The sequence below is a fragment of the Nelumbo nucifera genome, chromosome 1 (assembly GCF_055504915.1).
Source record: "Nelumbo nucifera cultivar China Antique chromosome 1, China Antique-T2T, whole genome shotgun sequence".
NCBI classification, from domain to species: Eukaryota; Viridiplantae; Streptophyta; class Magnoliopsida; order Proteales; family Nelumbonaceae; genus Nelumbo; species Nelumbo nucifera.
The window spans coordinates 124918971-124938702 of NC_142649.1; positions in this window are offsets into that span (position 1 = coordinate 124918971).

The window sequence follows — 19732 nt, forward strand, 5'->3', positions numbered from 1 at the left end:
AATCTTAAACACAATTGAAATCCACTGCCGGCAGTTTAGGTTTCCATCAAAAGAGAGTGTTAACCCTATCATTCACTTTGTCCAACAAAGGGGCCAATCCTACCACTATAAAAACCCACTTAAGTTAATTCTCATACTGCCCCAACATACCCAGGTTTTGACCCTCAATGGATCTCACTGATTGGCACATCAAAGACATCCCAATCCAACACCTAGTGCAATACTATAATCAAGTCTAGTGGTTATGTGTAACTTTGCCTTGATCTAGGCCATTGATTCAGAGGCACAGAGACTATAAATAGGAGGACCCCCTGGGCCTCATTTCCTTTCATGCCATCTTGTTGCCTTCGGATTCTGAGGTCGTGCATCCCTCTAGTCTACCTGAGTTCCTCAGTTTACTTTGTTTCATCTCTTCTGGTGAGTCCCAATCACTATCAATCATGTCTGGGTACCCATACCATACCTACTACCGGGGCGGTAACCAGGACGACGAGGCTCCCTCGAGCTCGAGGGGATCTTGGGAGGAGGTCTCGGAGACTCGGGAGACCTACGGTGATGTGGCATCTACTTCCCGGGGGAGGGAGCCAGACATTTTCGGCCCTTCCTCCATGACAGCGGAGAGACTTAGGTCTCTGATCCACTATTTTCACCTTCTTGGGGACCTTGTCTACAGCCTCCCAACTGGTAACTTCCCTTGGGAGCACGGTCCCAACGATATAGTTATCTTCCAGGAACAGCTCGAGGATGGCCTGCGTCTCCCCCTGCACCCCTTAATAGTGGAGGTGCTAAACCATTTTAATGTCACCATCGATCAGCTTCATTCCAACGCTATTCGAAACATGGTTGAGACTATATCTTTGTGTTATGAGTATTGTCTCCCTTTGAACCTTGACATTTTTGCCTCTATTCTTTGTATAAAAAATGCCACTCCCGGGGTTCCACCGGAGAGGCGCTTTTACTACCTCTCTCCCCGCTACGGCTATAAGCTCTTGTAAGAGCTACCAAATAAGATTCCCGCCTAGAAGCAGGATTATTTTGTGGTCCGTAACCCCGAGGGGTGGCCCTTCCCAACTTCTTGGAGGGGCGCCATCCAGGACCCCGGGGCCGAGCTGGACCCCGAAACTTGGAAGACGATGCTGTCCTGGCATCGGTAGGCTTCCTCTGTTCGGACTACTTGACCGAGGAGAAGCTCGTGCAGGCCGGCCTGAGTCTGGGTAGGTTGTCTTTTTAGGTCGCGTAGTGCCTTGTAGTAATATTGTGCATATACATATACTTTGTTCTTTACCGAACTGATATCTTGTGGTTTCTTTTTTGGCAGCCATCATGTCTGGTGTTGACTCGCGCCGCCTCCTCTCGAGCAACCAGAAGCGTAAAGTGAAGAGGTCGCGCCCCGACCGGACCCCCACCACTGGGGGTACCGAGTTCGGGTTTTCTGAGCCAGACTTCACCTCCCCGCCGCCCGAAGTTCTGCCGCCTCCATCTGAAGGAGGTGCTAGCGGGGCCAGCCTCGAGGAGGGCGAGCTCCCGCAGCAAGGGGTGATCCCTCCCGGTCCTTCTCAGTCGTTTCCCTACTCGCGGTTCCCTGTGGGGAACTGGGAGGTTGTGAATGATTTCGTTGTGGCTCGACGGAGGAGCCGAAGGGCGATCTGCAATGAGGAGGTCGCTAAGTGGGGGGCGATGGAGCTTGGGGATCTTGCCGCGCTCGCCGCCTCTCACTGTAAGGTGGTAAGTGGTCCTTCTCTTCTTCTCGTCTTTTGCTTCCTTTTGTTGTCTTTTGACTCCAGTCGCTTGTTGGCAGGTGAACACGCCATGGCCCTCCAGACGCACGCCCACTCCGGCGACGCTCGCAACAAGAACGTCATCGTTCAGAAGCTACAGGGCAAGCTCGACAAGACTCGGGGTGAGCTCCTTCACACTCGCAAGGGGAGCGAGTCCCAGGAGCTGCTCGTTCGAGACCAGAAGGCGCAGATCGCCAGACTTTCTGAAGAGAGCGCGCGCTACAGGGAGGAGTTGTCGAGGGTGGTAGCGGAGAGGGTGCTCCTTCACCAACAGGTTCGGGACTTGGAGTCCACTCTTCTGGACCGAACTCGGAACTTTGACAACATGGTGGAGGCCAAGCGGGAGAGAGTGGTCTGGGACTTCAAGGACTCCCAGGAGTATCACAACTTCCAAGTGGAATATGGCTCAAGCTCGTACCGCACCAGATTCAAGCTCTGTTGCTGGTTGGTCCGAAAGAAATTTTCTGGGCTCAACCTCGACGGCATTACCATGAAGGGCCTGTCTCCCGAGACGACGGAGGAGGAAGAGCCTGACTCCCCGGAGGATGAGGACGAGGTGGAGGAGGTGGACCCCTGAGGCTGGCGGCGTTGGTTTTCTGCTCTGATTTCAGGTGGCTCCCGAGTGCCATAAACCCGATCTTGAAAAGATCTTGTTGGGCGGTTGTGCCCTTTTTACCTTCTGTTAAAGTTTCTTGAGCTGTTTAGCTCGTTTTTTTTTTTTTTTGAAATGGTAATGAAATTCCTTCTTTTTTTCTTCTAAGTATGGTGTGCTCCCTTTATTTTTGCTAAAGCGATCTCGTCACTGGAGCTTTCAGAGCTACATGCCTAAGCTGTCCTTTAACGTTTAAGGCATCTCTATGGTGTACCGCAAAGTGATTACCATGTGTGCCCGAACTATGCGTTTGTTGGTTATTCCTTAGTTCAACCATCGTACTGAGAGGAGTTATGCTTCGTGGGTTTAAACCCGAGCTGCTTACGCCTCTGATATTTCATACTTTGCCTTCACCGCAGAAGTGGCTAAGTCTTTCTTGATGACGAGGTCTCAGTTAGCTCAGTATTTTAGCCCTTAGTCTGAGGGGGTGACTTATAGTCTACCCTTAAAGTTTGCCCATGCCATGGAGGCGACTGGGTCTTATTGCGCCGAGGTCGTGTTAGCTCGGCATTTTGGTCCTTAGGCTCTGGGAGTGACTCAGGGTCTACTTAGTAATTATAGGTAATATTGCCTTAAGTTGACAATATTCCATGCCCGAGGTAATTGTTTCCTTTCAAGGGTTTCGAGCTCGTATATTCCTTCCCCGAGAACTCGTTTCACCCGGTAAGGTCCTTCCCAATTTGGTCCGAGCTTACCAACGCCGGGCTTAGGTACCATAACTTTTCGAAGGACCAGGTCACCAATGCGGAGGTTCCGCTTCTTGACCCTGGCGTTATAGTACTGAGCTACTCTTTGTTGATAAGTTGCGGTCCTGATAAATGCAAGGTCCCTTACTTCATCGAGTAGGTCGAGGTTGGTACGTAGCTCGTCTTCATTTGCCTTGTCGTCGTATGCTTCCAGTCGTAGCGAGGGAACCGCAATCTCGGCTGCAATGACTGTTTCGGTGCTGCAGGTGAGGTTGAAGGGAGTTTCTTCTGTGGCGGTCTTCTCAGTAGTTCGGTATGCCCATAGTCCTTTAGCTCGGTCTAAACGTGCCTTTAGTCCACAGAGTATAGCTCTGTTCGTGACTTCTGCTTGGTCGTTTGCTTGAGGGTCTGTGCCACCGAAGTGAAGTTCTATCGGATCCCATGTCTTGGCACCAGTTCTGGAATTTGATATCCTCGAACTGCTTACCGTTATCAGAAATCAATACCCAAAGTAACCCGAAGCGGCATACTATGTTCTTCTAAAAGAAGTTCTAAACGTTTTGGGCTGTGATTGTTACAAGGGGTTTGGCTTCTACCCACTTGGTGAAATAATCCACTACGACTACTAGAAACTTCCTCTGGTCGGTTGCTGGTGGAAACGGTCCAAGTATATCGATGCCCCATTGTGCGAAAGGCCACAGGCAAGTGAGAAACTTGACATCGGCAGCGGGCTAATGGTGGATGTTGGCATGTCTCTAGCACTTATCACACTTTCTGACGAACTCAGTAGCGTATGCTTTCATTGTTGGCCAGTAGTATCCCTGCCGTAGTACTTTTTGGGCGAGGGCCCTGCCCCCCAAGTGTCCACCGCACAGGCCCTCATGAGTGTCACGGAGTACGAGCTCAGCTTCGGAGGGTCGCAAGCAGCGTAGGTAGGAGAGCGTGTAGGATCTTCGGTACAGTCGTACGTCTATCATGACGTATTTGGCCGCCTGACGCTCTACCCTTCTGGCGGCGTTGCAATCTGCAGGGAGGGTCCCATGTAGTAGGAAGCTTGCGAGCGAGTCAATCCAGCTTGGCTTGAACGACAGGAGCGACCCCCTCTGCCCCCCCCCCCCCCCCCCCGAGAATGCTAGGCTGAGGCAAGTTCTCTATGTACACAGTTCTCATGGTGTTATCACTGGTGTTGGCTAACCGGGACAGGGCGTCGACCTCAACATTCTCGGACCTCGGGACCTGCCTAATGAAATGTGATTGAAAGTTGGGCAGAGCCTCTCTCACTTTTGCCAAGTAAGCAATCATAGTCAATTCGCGAGCTTCGTATTCTCCTGTTACCTGATTGACCACAAGCTGGGAATCGCTGCAGATGATAATGTGCTTGGCCTTCATTTCTTTGGCTAGAGCTAGCCTGGCTATCAACGCTTCGTACTCTGTTTCATTGTTAGATGCGGCGAACTCAAAGCGTAGTGCGTACTCCAGTTTTGTGCCGCTTGGGTCGTTTAGGACTATTCCAACTCTGTTGCCCTGCTGGTTCGAGGAGCCATCTATGTGAAGGATCCAGGGCTCCTCATCCCAATTCGCGCTTGGCCTAACTACGAGAGATGCCACACTAGCTGCAACCTCACAGTGCTCGGACTCAACTGGCCTGGGAGCTTCGGGCTCGCTCGAACTGGGGGCCTCGTGCTCAACCGGCCTGGGGACTTCGGAGCTGAAAGTGCATTCTGCAACGAAATCTGCTAAGACTTGGGCTTTAATAGCAGTCTGCGGCTTATATTGGAGATCGTACTCGCTAAGCTCAACGGACCACTTCGTCAGTCGACTAGAGACCTCGGGCTTGAGTAAGACTTGCCTCAGAGGTTTGTTGGTGAGGACGATAACAGTGTGAGCTTGGAAGTACGGGCAGAGCTTTTGGGTAGCGATAACTAGTGCGTAGGCCAGTTTTTCTATCTCCGGGTATCTTGTCTCCGCTCCCTGCTACACTTTACTAACATAGTAGATAGGTCATTGGACCCGATCTACTTCTTTTATTAGTACTAGCGAGGTACTTTTTGAGCTCGTCAAACGCGAGCTCACAGTCTTGGGTCCATTCGAACCCTTTGCTTTTAATTGCTTTAAAGAAAGGTAGGCAGTGATCTGCCGACTTGGACATGAAGCAGCTCAGGGCGGCTATTCGACCATTCAGCCTCGGAACCTCCTTCATTTTCTGGGGTGGTCGCATGTCTAAGATGGCCTTTATTTTGTCCGGGTTGGCCTCAATGCCGCGCTGGTTCACAATGTACCCCAGGAATTTACCCGAGGTGACTCCAAAGACACACTTATTCGGGTTCAACTTCATATTGAATTTACGCAAAATTTCAAAAACTAAGTTCAAGTCTTGTATCAAGTCGTAAGAAAGTTGGGTTTTTACGACCATCTCGTCTACATAACATTCCACCTTTTGGCCAATCAATGGCTCAAACAGTTTATTTACAAGTCTTTGGAAGGTTGCCCCGGCATTTTTTAATCCGAAGGGCATGACCTTGTAACAGTACAGGCCGAGCTCGGTTATGAAGGCAGTTTTCTCTTCGTCGGCTGGGTCCATCCTGATCTAATTGTAGCCCGAATAGGCGTCTAGAAAGCTCAGCAACTCATGCCCCGAGGTCGAGTCCACTAGGCGGTCACTCCTAGGGAGTGGGAAGCAATCCTTTGGGCAAACTCGGTTCAGGTCGGTGTAGTCAACGCACATGCGTCATTTACCGTTAGCCTTTTTCACCAGAACGGGGTTGGCCACCCAGCTCGGGTAATGGACTTCCCTAATAAAATCGGCTGAAAGGAGCATCCTGACCTCCTCGTCGACTACCCTCCACCGCTCTGGGGCTAGGTTGCGTTTCTTCTGTCTAACGGGCCTAACTACAAGATCAGTATTAAGCTTATGAGTTATGATGTTGGGGTCTAATTTGGACATTTTTGCCGCAGACCAAGCAAAAACATCTAAATGGAAGCACCGATCTGAAGCGTTCGGGCAGGGTCCTCTGTCGAGGCTAGGATAGAGACGATCTCCTCCATAGGCGCAGCTCGCTCCTCGCTCTGCTCCGTAGATCGCTCCAGCTCGAGGTCGTCAACCACCTTGGCTTTTCCCTTAAGGGCGGCAACATAGCATTTGCGAGACTCAAGCTGGTCACCTCGCGCTACCCCGATGCCGAAGTCCGTGGGGAACTTCATGGCCAAATAGTAGGTGAACACCACAGCCCGTAAAGCATGGGTAATCGGCCGACCCACTATGGCGTTGTACGGGGAGGGGGTTGCGACTAGACCTCTTCATGGGCCAGGCCTGGCTAGGCTCGGGCCAGGCTTTCACTTGTCACTAATGAAAATATACTAGGCCCGAGCCCGGCCCTGTTAAAAAGCCCAAAACCCGAGCCCGATCTCAAAGCCCGACCTAATTGAAAAAAAAAAACAATTTTCCCTATTCAAATTAGAATTAAAAATTCAGATAGTATTTTTTTTCTTTTTAAATGAACAATGGGCCTACAAAATGGTATTTTTCCCTTTCTTTTATATTTTATAACACAATTTTACATTCTTAAATCAAAAAAATTATTCAAATGGACATAATCACATAACTAATTTTAAGTTTAATATTAGGTCGAGTCGGGTCGGGCTCGGGCCGGGCTATTTTGATAAAACCCAAGCCCGGCTCGAATTTATTGTGGGTTGGGCTTTTTGGCCCGAATTTAAACCTGTAGGCCTATAAGCATGTTCAAGCCCGTCCGCGAGTCGGGCCGGGTCAGCCCGTCAGGCCACCCAGCCCATGAACAGGTCTAGTTGCGACCACCAAGAAGTCGTGGTTAAGCCTCACAATGTTAGGCCAGGAGCCGACTTCCACATGTACTGTCACCCTTCCTAGGGGCTGAACTTCCTCTCCGCTGAAGCCCACCAGGGGAGTGTTCGCGGGCTTTAGGTCGCTCTCCCGAAACTGGAGTTTGTCGAAGGCCGCTTTGAAGAGGATGTCTTCCGAGCTGCCAGAATCGATGAGGACTCGCTTGACATCAAAGTCATTGATCTTCATCTTTAGGACGAGCGCGTCATCATGGGGGTAGTGGACCCCGCGTGCGTAATCCTCTGTGAGAAGATGGGATCTTCTGTCCTTGGCCATTTCGGAGGGTTATGTCCTTCCCTGTCGGTCTCGCGAGCTGACGTGCGAGCTGCTGCTGATGTGCAGCCCGCCACGATTGAACCTCCGACTATGACATGGATGATCCCCCGAACTGGTCTCTCCTTGGGGTGTTGCTTCTGCGGTTGCTCTACTTGCTTGCTGGACTTGGGGGCATCTCTACCTTGCTCCCCTTGTCGACCTGCTTTATTATTATTACTACTACTTCGTACAAAATTTCGTAAATATCCGCGATGGATGAGTTCTTCTATCTCATCGCGGAGGTGTTTACAACTTTCGGTACTATTAATGGATTCGATTAACCAAAATTACTTGTCATTCCCATAAGCTGAGGTCTTTCCAATTTTATTTAATATTCTCTCTCGAGATATACTAAAACTACGCCCATCAGGCAACCCTTCGATCTCTCGAGTAGAGCTCTTAAGATGAAAGTGCATTAAATCTAAGGAAAACCATTAAATTCAGATGAATCATGTATATATATCTCTATATACCATTCAATTCACACTATGAACTATTCAGTCGATTATGTGAATTCCTCTCTCGATTCACACATAACCCAAATCAATTAAGAGGTGGCCAAGCTCTTAATTGCATTAAGCACAATAATTCATAGACTATATGGAAATCACAATCTTGGATAAATCATAAAGATAAAAATATATTCATTAACCTGGTTAGGCTTTCCACAGCCCTAGCAAGAAACAAATCAGTTCATGATAAAAGAATTAAAGCAAACAAAGGGAAAGAAATAACTCTTGAATTCGCCCATGGTGCCGAGATCTCCTCTTCTTGCCGCCACCTTCTTCTTGAGGTTTCTTGAATTCTTGATCACCTTCCCCAAGTTTCTTGATTTGTTTTCTCCTTTCTTGATTGATTGCTCCTTTGCTTCTTGATTCAATCCAGAGATTGAGTGATGCCTAAAGCTGGTCCCCCCCCCCCCCCCTTTATATAGCTTAAAGGGGAGGGGGTGGTCTTCTACTTCCTCTTGAAGTTTATCTTGCAAGAATAGAAACTCCTAGTCTAATCCTACTCTTATCTCTTTATCTAGTGAACTCAATCCCCTTATCTTTCTAAGATTATATCAAGAATTTTGATCTAGGACTCTTCTCAGTTTCTTGTTCTTGGATTCGTATTAGACCTCCTCTGTGAATTGGGTTGCTGCCTGGCTTTTCTGCAAGTTGGGCTTCAGCTGCGAATTGGGCCTTCCTCCGAATTTTCCCTGACTTCGGGCCCGGATTTGACTTCGATGCAGGCCGAATCTATGAAATCCCAAAACATGAAAGTTGTGGATTTTTCTCTTATCTTTCCATAGGGTCTTGAATCATCCCAATCTGAATTCGGGTACACGAGTTAGGCCCAAATTACTGAACGATGCCGAAACTGTGAAAAATCATCCGATTTGTCTTTCTTTGCTTCTGATGCCTTCTTTCATGCCCTGAACCGAAATACAACAAATATGAGTCCAATTAAGTACTAATTCAGTATGAAAGACAGGATATTTGGGGATAAAAATATGATAAACACTACTCTCATCACGGTTCCCACAAACGGCACCAAATGATGCGGCACGATCCGGGCACTCCTAACTGGCTGTTGACTGGCTCCTTGTTGGCAACGAACAGCACCTGAGAAGATGAAGATGAAGGATTCCCGAGGGATTTGCCCGGTGGGAATACTCCGAATCTTTAGTTAGAACGCTGGGAAGGAAGAAAAGAGTGTAAAAGGCTAAGAGTGTAGGTCGCACTAGATCACTATGTCTCAAGATTAGCTCGTGAGCAAGTAAGAATCCAAGTTCAGATCTAATTCGAGAGAGAGTCCTTTTCTCCACAAAAAGGGCTTTTATAGGGGCGTTCTTATCAAATCAAGCGTAACCGCCACTGGGCTCCTGTCGTAGTCGTTACCTGCCAGGGTTGCATAGGTGATCGTTACAATGTACAACCCACTTGGCTGAGTGACACGTCTTTGAAGGGACAAGCATGCCACCATCTGTCGAGATGGTGGGGCATACTGTCAAACGGGCAAGGACTGCACCGTCAGTCAAGAGACGTGGCCCAGTCTGACGAGTACAGTCTTGTCAGATAGAAGCTTCCTAAGGGCGTAGCATTGCTTAGCCGCGAGCTACCCTATTGCCCAGCGAGCTACTTTGTAGCAAGCTCTTAGGAGTACTTCGAGGTGACCCTTATCAAGGTTGGTCTTCGGGGCAGCTCTTCTGCCCAGGTGCTGGAGCGAGCTGGTTTCCCTAGCTCGCGAGCTGAAATAGCCTTGGAGTATTCCCTTTGTAGCCTGTGGGCAGCTCGGGGGACCTGGAGCTCGCGTTGTAGCAAGCTCCCCCTATAGAGAGCTATGACGTAGCGAGTTGTTCTACAGATTCGTTACTTGGTCGTGGTCAATCCATGGTGCTAAGATGTTGCTCGTGCTGAATCAGGTCCACGTGTCATCATCCCAGCAGGTCGGGTCAAATCATCATTCATCACTTACCTTCCCAACTTCCTACGAATTTGAGAAAAGAGGTAGAGAGGCGAGGGTCCCGATAACATCACCTCAAATCGATTCTGGGCAAATTTGGGAACATTTTTGCCATATTTCAGGGGCTTTGAGCAATCTTGTTAGTTCATGTTTTGCCAAAATCTGAGCCTGAATAACTTTCGTTTTGGGCTGCTAAAGCAACTTGGAAAGAGAGTGCCTAATACCTTCCCTCTCCCAATTCTTAGAACCCGAAATCTCTTGATTGTGTGCCTTTCCCATGGAAAACGAAGTCACTATCAAAGACTTAGTTCAATTTTTCACATTTCAAAATGATGACCCATTTCCTCTAAAAAATGGGTGGCGACTCCAAATCTTTTGGGCCGACCATGAGCTTTTCGGAGCTCATACCAAGGTACCATGCAAGATTCTTCCATTTTAGGATAAGTCCCCTCCCACTAACCTATGACGCCCCTATCATCTCATGAAGTTAATCCCATTGACTGCCTCAGTGAAATGGATAGCCCAATTTTATGGTGCATCTCCACCCACCAATTCAACCTATTTTCATGCTAATGATAGAAGACCTTTAAAAAAATCATCTTATGATATTCTCTATCTCATTACACTTATAATAATCATGAGAGAACTTGTATATCAGTCCCTAGGTCAGATTTAGGTCACACCATAGCGGCTCCTACTACCTTTCATAAAGTCATATTCAAATGGGCCTTTATGGGCAAGCATTCCCGTGAGGTTCCTCTTAGGGAGGAAGCTACTTAGGGGGGCCATTGAAAGAGGAGACACTGCAATGATCTATGCACATCATTTCCATGATGTGCATTTAGCCATGATGTTCGTAGAGAGCCACATTAGTCAATACATGGGCCAAACACTTATGGCCCATTAACACTTATGGTCCATTGATCAGCCCATCAATGGACCAAATTATCTAATAATTTTATCTTGTTATGTGGTCTAAACTACAAAAAGCAAGTTGGCTCAACTAACTACTCAGCTCAATAATCTTCGATCCAAGTTCAATTATCTAGTGTGCCAAACTTTAGTAGCTCACAAGTTGGTTTCACTAGCTTAGACCCCTACCCAAGCCCATTTGGATGATGATATGAACCCCCAAATCTTAAATGGAGGGGTACAATAATAAATTCCATCATTGCACAAGTTTTCTTAATGAAAAAGTCAAATAGAGGGACAATATAGTAAATCTACAAGAAACCCATCCATCTCCTAATGGAGGATCTCTAACAAGGGTCTCTAGAGGTTTTGAAAAGTCAAGGAAAGTTTAAGAGAAATGGGGGAAAATGATGGCAAATTTTAGATGATAACCCTTAACTTTTCCCAATTTGATTTTTACCTTCACCTACACTCATCTTCAATCCCAATGGCTCTATACCGATATAAGGGTGGTAATGAAGAAAAAAGAAACAGTATTACCCAAACGACAATGACTTCTCATTAACTAGCAAAATGCTCGTGCTATGCAAGGGAATGGATTTAAATATATGAATTTGAAAGAAATGATTTAATAAAAAGATATGAATGCATCGAATACAAGAGATATCATTGCTTCAAATGAATTTTGGATCAATTCCTTTATACTGGTCCACAATGAAGGCGGACACAATGGAGTTAGTTCGGAAGTGCAACAAATCTCAACAGCACGCTGACATACCATATCAACCAGCCGCCGACCTAAGGTACCTTATTAGCCCGTGGCCATTCGCACAATGGAGGATAGATATCCTTGGTCCCTTCCCCCCTGTGACTGGGCAAAGGAGATTTTTAGTGATCACGATCAACTATTTTACCAAATGGGTAAAAGTCGAGTTGTTGGTTTCCATCACAGCTCGCAATGTCCAAAATTTCATTTGGAGGAACATCGTCTGCAGATTTGGACTCCCCAAGGTGTTGATACCGGACAACATGAAGCAGTTCAAAGACATCAAGTTCCAGAATTTGTGTGCCGAGATAGGAATCTAGCATAACTTCACCTCAATGGCCCACCCCCAGGAAAATGGTCAAGCCAAAGTGACAAACCGGACTGAAAGCTTGGCTTTCCCGAGTTAAAGGTTTGTGGGTGGACAAGTTGCCTACTGTTCTCTGGGCCTACTGAACTACTATTAAGACAGCGATCGGCGAAACTCATTTCAACCTAACGAATGGAGCGAATGCTGCCATCCTACCCAATATCAAAGTGTCGACCTTGCAGTTTGAGACATATGACAAGGAGGCTAACGAGAATAAGTTGTAGACTAACCTCGACTTACTGAAAGAGGTCCACCACTTAGCCTACATTCGGACTACAGCATAGGAACAATGGGTAGCTCGGTACTATAATGCTCGAGTTAAGAAACATCAAGTTCGAGTTGGCGACCTGGTACTCAAGAAGGTTATGGTACCTGAGCCCAATGTGGGAAAGCTCTGTTTAAATTGGGAAGGCCCCTACAGAGCACTCAAGGTGATCGATGAAGACGCGTATGAGCTCGAAATGTTGGAGGGGAGGCAAGTACCCCATGCATGGAACATTGATGATAACTTAAGGAAATACTAATTATGAGGAGTGAGGAGTTCAGAAGTTTCAAGCTGTGTATGCAAGAACAAAAGTATAGACCACATGCTATGGTGACCTGGTGAAGCAAACAAGGGAAAGCCAAACCGCATTCAGCTTTAAGGCCCCCTATGCCGACCTGAAAAATGTCTACAACTCGACAAATCGACAACGTTTTGACTTAGCCGAAATCATAAGCCTAGTCACTTTAAAAGTATAGGCATAGGTACACCTTGGCAACCTCAAATCGTGTTTTGACATTTAGCCTATTTTCTAGTGATAGAAAGTAGAAGGCAAGAAAGAGGGGCACAGTATATGCAAAAAAGTTAATTTCATTCAATAATGTAAAGTACACCATACATAGCTCAAAAAAAGAAGAAGAAAAGAAGAAAAAGAAGTAAATCTTTCTGAGATCGCCGAGCTTGAAGGCTTGGCGTGTAACATATATACAAGGGGTCCAAGAAAAGAGGTAAGAAATTCAAATGTCCACGGGCTCCTAAACGCCCACGTCGTTGGCTCCATTGCTGCCAGTACTAGCTCCATCATCTATGCCGGCCTTAATGTCCCCGCTGACCTCGCCTTCATCCTTAGAGTCAGGCTCTTGATCGACCCATGTCATCATCTCGTTAGTGAACACCGAACTCTTCAGCTTGGCCAGGTCAAAGTCGGGGCACACCAAGGCCACTAACATCTGGCATAGCTTGAAGCCCTGGCAGAAGGCGCATGTCCCGAACTCCTCTCTATCCTTCAAAAAGTCAGGCAAAGACTTGAAGTTCTCGATATCTCGGACCACAGCAGCACAGACGTCATCAAGAAGTTTCCCTTGAAGCTCAACAAGCTCAGCCTCCTCTTTTAACTTGAAGCCTTTGGCTTCTAGTTCGTCAGTCAACTTCTCAATGGTGCTCGCCAAGTCAGCATCGTGACTTCGCTCCTGGACAATCTCGGCCTTTAAGTAATGGATGAGACGGCTAGCTTGTTCCATGCGAAACGGTATTGTGTCACCTCCTTCTCAAGAACTTGGGCTCTAGCAGCTCCCCTCCTGGCATGATCCAACAATGCATGGGCCATGGCATTTGCCTAAAAAAATGGTATATCAACAACAAGCTAAACTTTGGCTAGGTATGAAGGAAGAAGTCAAGAAAATACCACCAAGATGTAGTCCATAAGCTTCCCACCTAGTTCACCAGGATGCAACTTACTAAGCTCTGTGACCTCCTCTGGAAAGATGGCCTCTTTGCTCTTTAACAAGGTTGCCCGGAAGTCCATGATGGTGCGCTTTTCTTTAGAAGTGGCCCCTCGGCATTCGAAGTAGTGGTTGCCTCGGCCCCAAGCTGTGGAAGGGGCTCCTCAAAAGTCCAAGCGGCCTCAGGTTCAAGCAAGGTCCCCTCCATTTGTTCCGCCTCGATGAGGTCAACCACTGGCACAACTTCGGTTGCATTCCGTCCAGCGGGCTTGGAAGTTATGACCTGAGGAGCTTCCTAGGGAGTCACCTTCCTCTTCTTCCTCCCCATAGCCTGGAACAACCCGGAAATTGGTATGCCCAACATGTTTCCTACACGATAAGTTCAAAGATAAGTCAAGACAAAAGAGAGAAAGATATATGCTAGATCTCAAAATGACGACCTGCCTGAAGGACTTAGCCTTGCCTAGATCAACTTCTCTTTAGCCAAGAATTCACTCAGCTTCGACCTCCTATCCACTAAAAGTAGCACCTAATCTACATCCGCTCACTCAATGTATCCTCCCCAAGAGTCCCTAGTACCCACTCTCCAGGCCATTAAGAATAGCCACCCACCATTCCGGTCGAGAAAGAAATACCTCCTCTTCCAATTTAGTACCTTGGAAGGAAAGGCCGGTAGGACAAGTAGTAGCTACACATCCCGGGAGTACTGAAAGGATTTTTCTTCATGTGGAATATATTGGCGAAGGTCTTAAGATCTAAGGGGAAGTCGACGTGGTAACAAAAGTACATGATGTCGACCAGGGTCCTAATAGAGTTTGAATGAAGTTGATCGAGGCTAATATTGTAGTAGTTCAGCACCTTGGGAATAAGGGGGGAAGAGGGAATCAAAGTTCCGCTTTCAAGGCCTCCTCGAAGATAGTGACCTCGTCATCGTCATGCTCCCACAGGAATTGACCAAGGGGAATGGATATCCGAATTGGTCTAGAATCCTATACCGGTCTACATGCTCATAAACGTCCTCGGTAGCCAGTTTGGTGGAACCAAACTCGGATTTATTTTTGGGTTGACGACTAGAGGATAAGGCTCCTTTATTGGAACCTCGTCGTTCCTGGGTCGAGGACTCCTCCTTGGCCTGGTAGGACGGACCCCTATCTTCCTCGGTTTTGACACTCGACATGATAAAAGCAAAGAACGGATCAAGGGGGAGATGACTCACCTAGAATGAAAAAACCGACCTCATCGACAACACCGACAACTTCAACAATGTCGAGCTCTGCGACCTCACTATGCACCAAAATTCCAAGGTTAGGGACGAATGAAATGGTCCCCTGAGGGTCCTATTTATAAACAGATGAACCAAACTATGGACAGTTGAGATTACTTGGATCTGACTGTTCGCAAGGACGTGACGGGTCGTATTCCGAAGCAAAATTAGTTTAGCATGTTTTTGACATCCGTGCGACCAAATGGATGTGTGAAGTCTGCATGTCCCCAGTATGTTACCTCATGCCTTAGTTGGATCGAGTGAACCAACCCAATCCTGAGCCATTGGTCGGACCATGATTGAGGATGGAACTCAAACCAAATCACCTCAGGTTAAGACTACTCCCTCATTGGACTGATCACGCTGGACTCGGGAGTGGGGAGCAATTAATGAGGGGTAACTTGGTCCTCCAATGATATCACGACGCATGGCATTGTAGAATAGCAAAAGTGATACCTTGGCCCCATGTAAACAGACCCTAGGAGCACTTCGGGCACTTCACAACTACATCGATGACCTTGACACCACTCCAATAGGCCAAACTACAAACAGCTACGAAAGAACTCAGGTTGGCATAAGAGGCAACCTACTTCCACCATTCTGACCTGACTCTGGTTGGCGACCTACTTGACTTGTTGAGCGATCTCCTCGGGATCACAATGCCATGTCGGTAGAGTCGATTATCACCCTGCCCTCTTTGGCCGGGATTGGATAAGCATTACCCGCTTACACGAGTCCACCTCTAGGCATGAAACCACCTCCGAACCAGATGAACCAGAGATCCTGAACGCGTTTCGTGAGGCTCACGGTAGCTCGCCTATATTAGGGCCTCATCTCCAAGCTCATAAGGTACGTGCGACTAAGCTCTCTAAACACTCTAGCTCTCTTTGATCTCTTGCAATCAAATACCAGCTAACTAACTTAAGTATCAGATTGCCCACCCTGGGTCAAGCAACCCGAACACTCTGATTACTTCTCTCTTGCATCTCGACCAAGCGACCTACTCAGTTCGATGTCCGAACTACCAACCAGCAAGGAGCACCAGATCGCGAATCATCAGAACCGAACAAAAAATAGAATTATTTAGGATCATTCAACTAAGTTGGATCCTCCTCTAAGAGAGTGACTTAATTGCTACAACAAAGTAACTTGTAAAAGGCAATCTGCCCTAACCATGGCATTCGAGATTTCACTTTTGAAGGCATCATTTAACAGTAGATAATAGATATTGATCCTTCAAGGCATTCTACATGGAACTATTTGTCCAACCCGGGGGATCTCCGTTGATGAAAACTAGAACATCCCTAGATTGAAAAGGGCTGCAAACAAATGGGATCAGATATAGGTAGATCCAAATTTGATTCATTTATATTCAAATTCGAATAAGATTTTTGTCCATCAGATTTATACTGGATTTGGATATGATAATTTAGTTAAAAACACAACATTCAAACCAACTTTGCTAAAAATTTTTTATTAACACAACCAATGAGATGCTCTCCTCCCCCACCTAGTCTAGAAATTTTCTCCTTTTTTTAAATTTTCTTATTTTTTATTCCATATCATTTTTAAACAACCAATGAGATGCTCTCCTCCCCCACCAAAAATTTCTCCTAAACTACCTCCCCCACTAACCCTCACTTTCTCTTAAATTATCTCTAATTCATATTTATCTCCTAAATTATCTCTAATTCCTATTTATCCTCTCCCCCACTTTTTATCTATCTATCTATATTATATATTAAAACAAAGCGGTCAAGAAATTTTCTCCTTTTTTTGAATTTTTTACTATTTTAGTCCATGTCATTTTTGAAACAACCAATGAGATGCACTTTCTCAATAATCTAAACAATCTCTTCTCTTAATATTTCTCCTAAACAACCTCCCCCACTATCTCCCACTTTCTCCTAAATTATCTCTAACTCCTATTTATCTTCTACATTATCTCCAATTCTTATTTATCTCCAAAATTATTTCTAATTTAGTAGAGAGTTTCTCTCCTAAATTATCTCTAATTCCTATTGTCCTCTCCCCCATTTTTTATCTATATCTAAATGTTATTCAAATAATAAAAATTTAACATTAAGAAATAAAATATTATTTAAATATTTCAATAAAAAACATCTTAAGTAACAAGATATTATAAATATATAAATAATTATATAACAAAATATTTAGTAATATGTAATAGCTTCAAAAAAAAACTCACATAACAAGAAATTTTAAATATTTTACATATTATTTAAATATTTAACAAAACTAGATTTAAAATAGTTAAAATAACGAAAATACTTAATAAATTTAAAAATTTCGTAAAAGTAGAAAAATAATTATAACATAAAATTGAAATTAATAATAATTTAATATCTTACAAAATTATTAATGAAATTATGTATTAATAGTATAAATTATAATTTTATGGATTATTAAATTCAATAAATAACAAAAAAAATAAATATTTTACATATTATTAAAATATTCAAATAACTAAATATTTAGCATAACTAGATTTTAAATATTTAAAATAACGAAATTATGTAATGAATTTAAAATTTTCTTAAAAGTATAAATATAATTACAACATAATATTCAAATTAATAATAATTTAATATATTACAAAAGTAATAATGAAATTATGTAATAATAGTATAAATTATAATTTTATGGACTATTAAATTCAATAAATAATTAATATTTTAAAAAATAAATATTTTACATATTATTTAATTATTTAAATAACAAAATATTTAACATAACTATATTTTATATTAGTTAAAATATAGAACTTGTGCAATAAATTTAAAAAACTGAAAAGTAGAAAAATAATTATAACATAAAATTGAAATTAATAATTTAGTATTTTACAAAATTAATACTGAAATAACTTTAGTAATAATTTAATATATATATATATATATACATAATATTGTAAAAAACTAATTTCACTCGTATCAATTAATAATTCAATAAAATAAATTTCATAAAACTTAATATTTATTAATAATAATTTTAAACTCTTAATACATATTTATTATATAATTATATATTCTAATATTAATATTTATTGCATTTCAGTAATTATTTATTGTTTTTTGTGATAAATGTATTTTTAATAATTATGTATAAATTTATTTTTGTTTTTGTTATTTAACGGAAAACTTTCAATAACAATTGGGTTTAAACTACTATTATTGAAATTTTTAAGTTTTGTTTATTGTATTTATTGTATTTTTGTTGTAACTTATTGATTAATATTTATTAGAGATTAAACTATTATTTGAGGTTATACTATTTAATGACTAATTTAATATATTTTTAGTAATTATTGTATTTTTTCATTATTAATATACTCTAAATAATTGTGTATTTTTGCTATAAATTTTCAATAATTATTAGATATTAAACTTTTGTTATTTATCAGAGTTGAGACTATTGATTTAGCTAAAATTATGAGTGTTCATGAGTTGGTTTAGTTTGGTTGTAGGCTATTTGGCCAACCAAATTGACCAGGTCAAGTTGGGGTGTTGGTGAGCTGAAACCAACTAACCATTTGTAAAACCGACCCACTCACGTTGTATCGGTTTGGGTTGACTTCTTGGTTTGGTCAATCCGTTCAAAAGATTTAAACTAAAAAATTAAATTTAAATTCTAAAAATTATAGTGCAATCATTAAAAATTAAATTTATGATATAAAACATTTTAGACTAAGAAATATGGGAAATTTCCTACTTTCCATATTAAAAATTATATTTAAAATATAAAATATGAATATATATCAATGGCCAGGTCATCCGGTTTTGGTTGGTTTACAAATGGCCAAAGCGAAATTGATCCAACTTGGTCAAGTTGGGAAATTTTTTAACCAAAGTCGACCTAAAATATTAGAAAACCGACCAACTCAGGTTGAGTTGATCAGGTTGGTCGGTATCATCAATTTGATGAATAAACCTAACTGAAATTAATTGTTGTTATTTTTGTATTATAAAAGATTTATTAAAAGTAGTATATAAAATATGAATAATTATTAATTATTTAAAAAGGGGAAAATATAAAACAATTGTATACTCTTATATGTTTCTATTAGGGTCATTTACTAGAGCACGCCTTATAATTTTACAAATTTACTTAAACCAACCTTATAGTTTTCATTTTAGTAAAATATCCCATATATTTTACAACTTATTTACTTAATCAAACTTTCATTAAGAAGTGTTTGTTTTGCCATTAGGCCCATGATTTTTTATTCCAAAAATACCCTTAACACTTTTTTGTACAGTAAACAAAATTGACCAAATATAGCCAATAGAGTGGTTGTCTGTGTCTTATTATGGGCAAAAATGATATTTTTTTTATTTTCTTTTGGTTAAATTTATTTAAATGAACATTAGGGTTAATACTATCATTTTCCATTGTCATTTAATGGAAGATTGATTAAATCCATTGCAAATTATAAGTGGTGTTTTAGTAAAATACAAACTATAGGATAGATTTTAGTAAATCCATGAAACAATAGGGGGTGTTATAGTAAATGACCCATTCTATTATTTAGCTTTTGCTTAAGAAATCCCATACATCGCACGGGAGCAATTCTAGAGGCGGTGCAAGACTCCCTCTAGAAGCACTAGGAGTCGCCACCTCACATGGCTTATCTCCTTTTTTCCCCTCCTTTTTATTAGGAAACTAACACCAACTTTTTCCTAAATTATTTCTATTTATACCCTATTTCCTATTTATCTCCTTAATTATCTATAACTCCTATTTATCCTCTCCCCCACTTTTCATCTATATCTATCTAAAGAAAATTTCAATTAAAATATTTAATAATTATTTAAATATTATAAAAGAATTATATTAAAAACTTTAAAATATTTATTAAAAACACAAAAAATAATTGTAATGGGTTTAATTATATTCATATTATTAATAATTTTATATTTTTATGAAATTCATAATAAAATTATGTAATAACAATCTCAGTTAT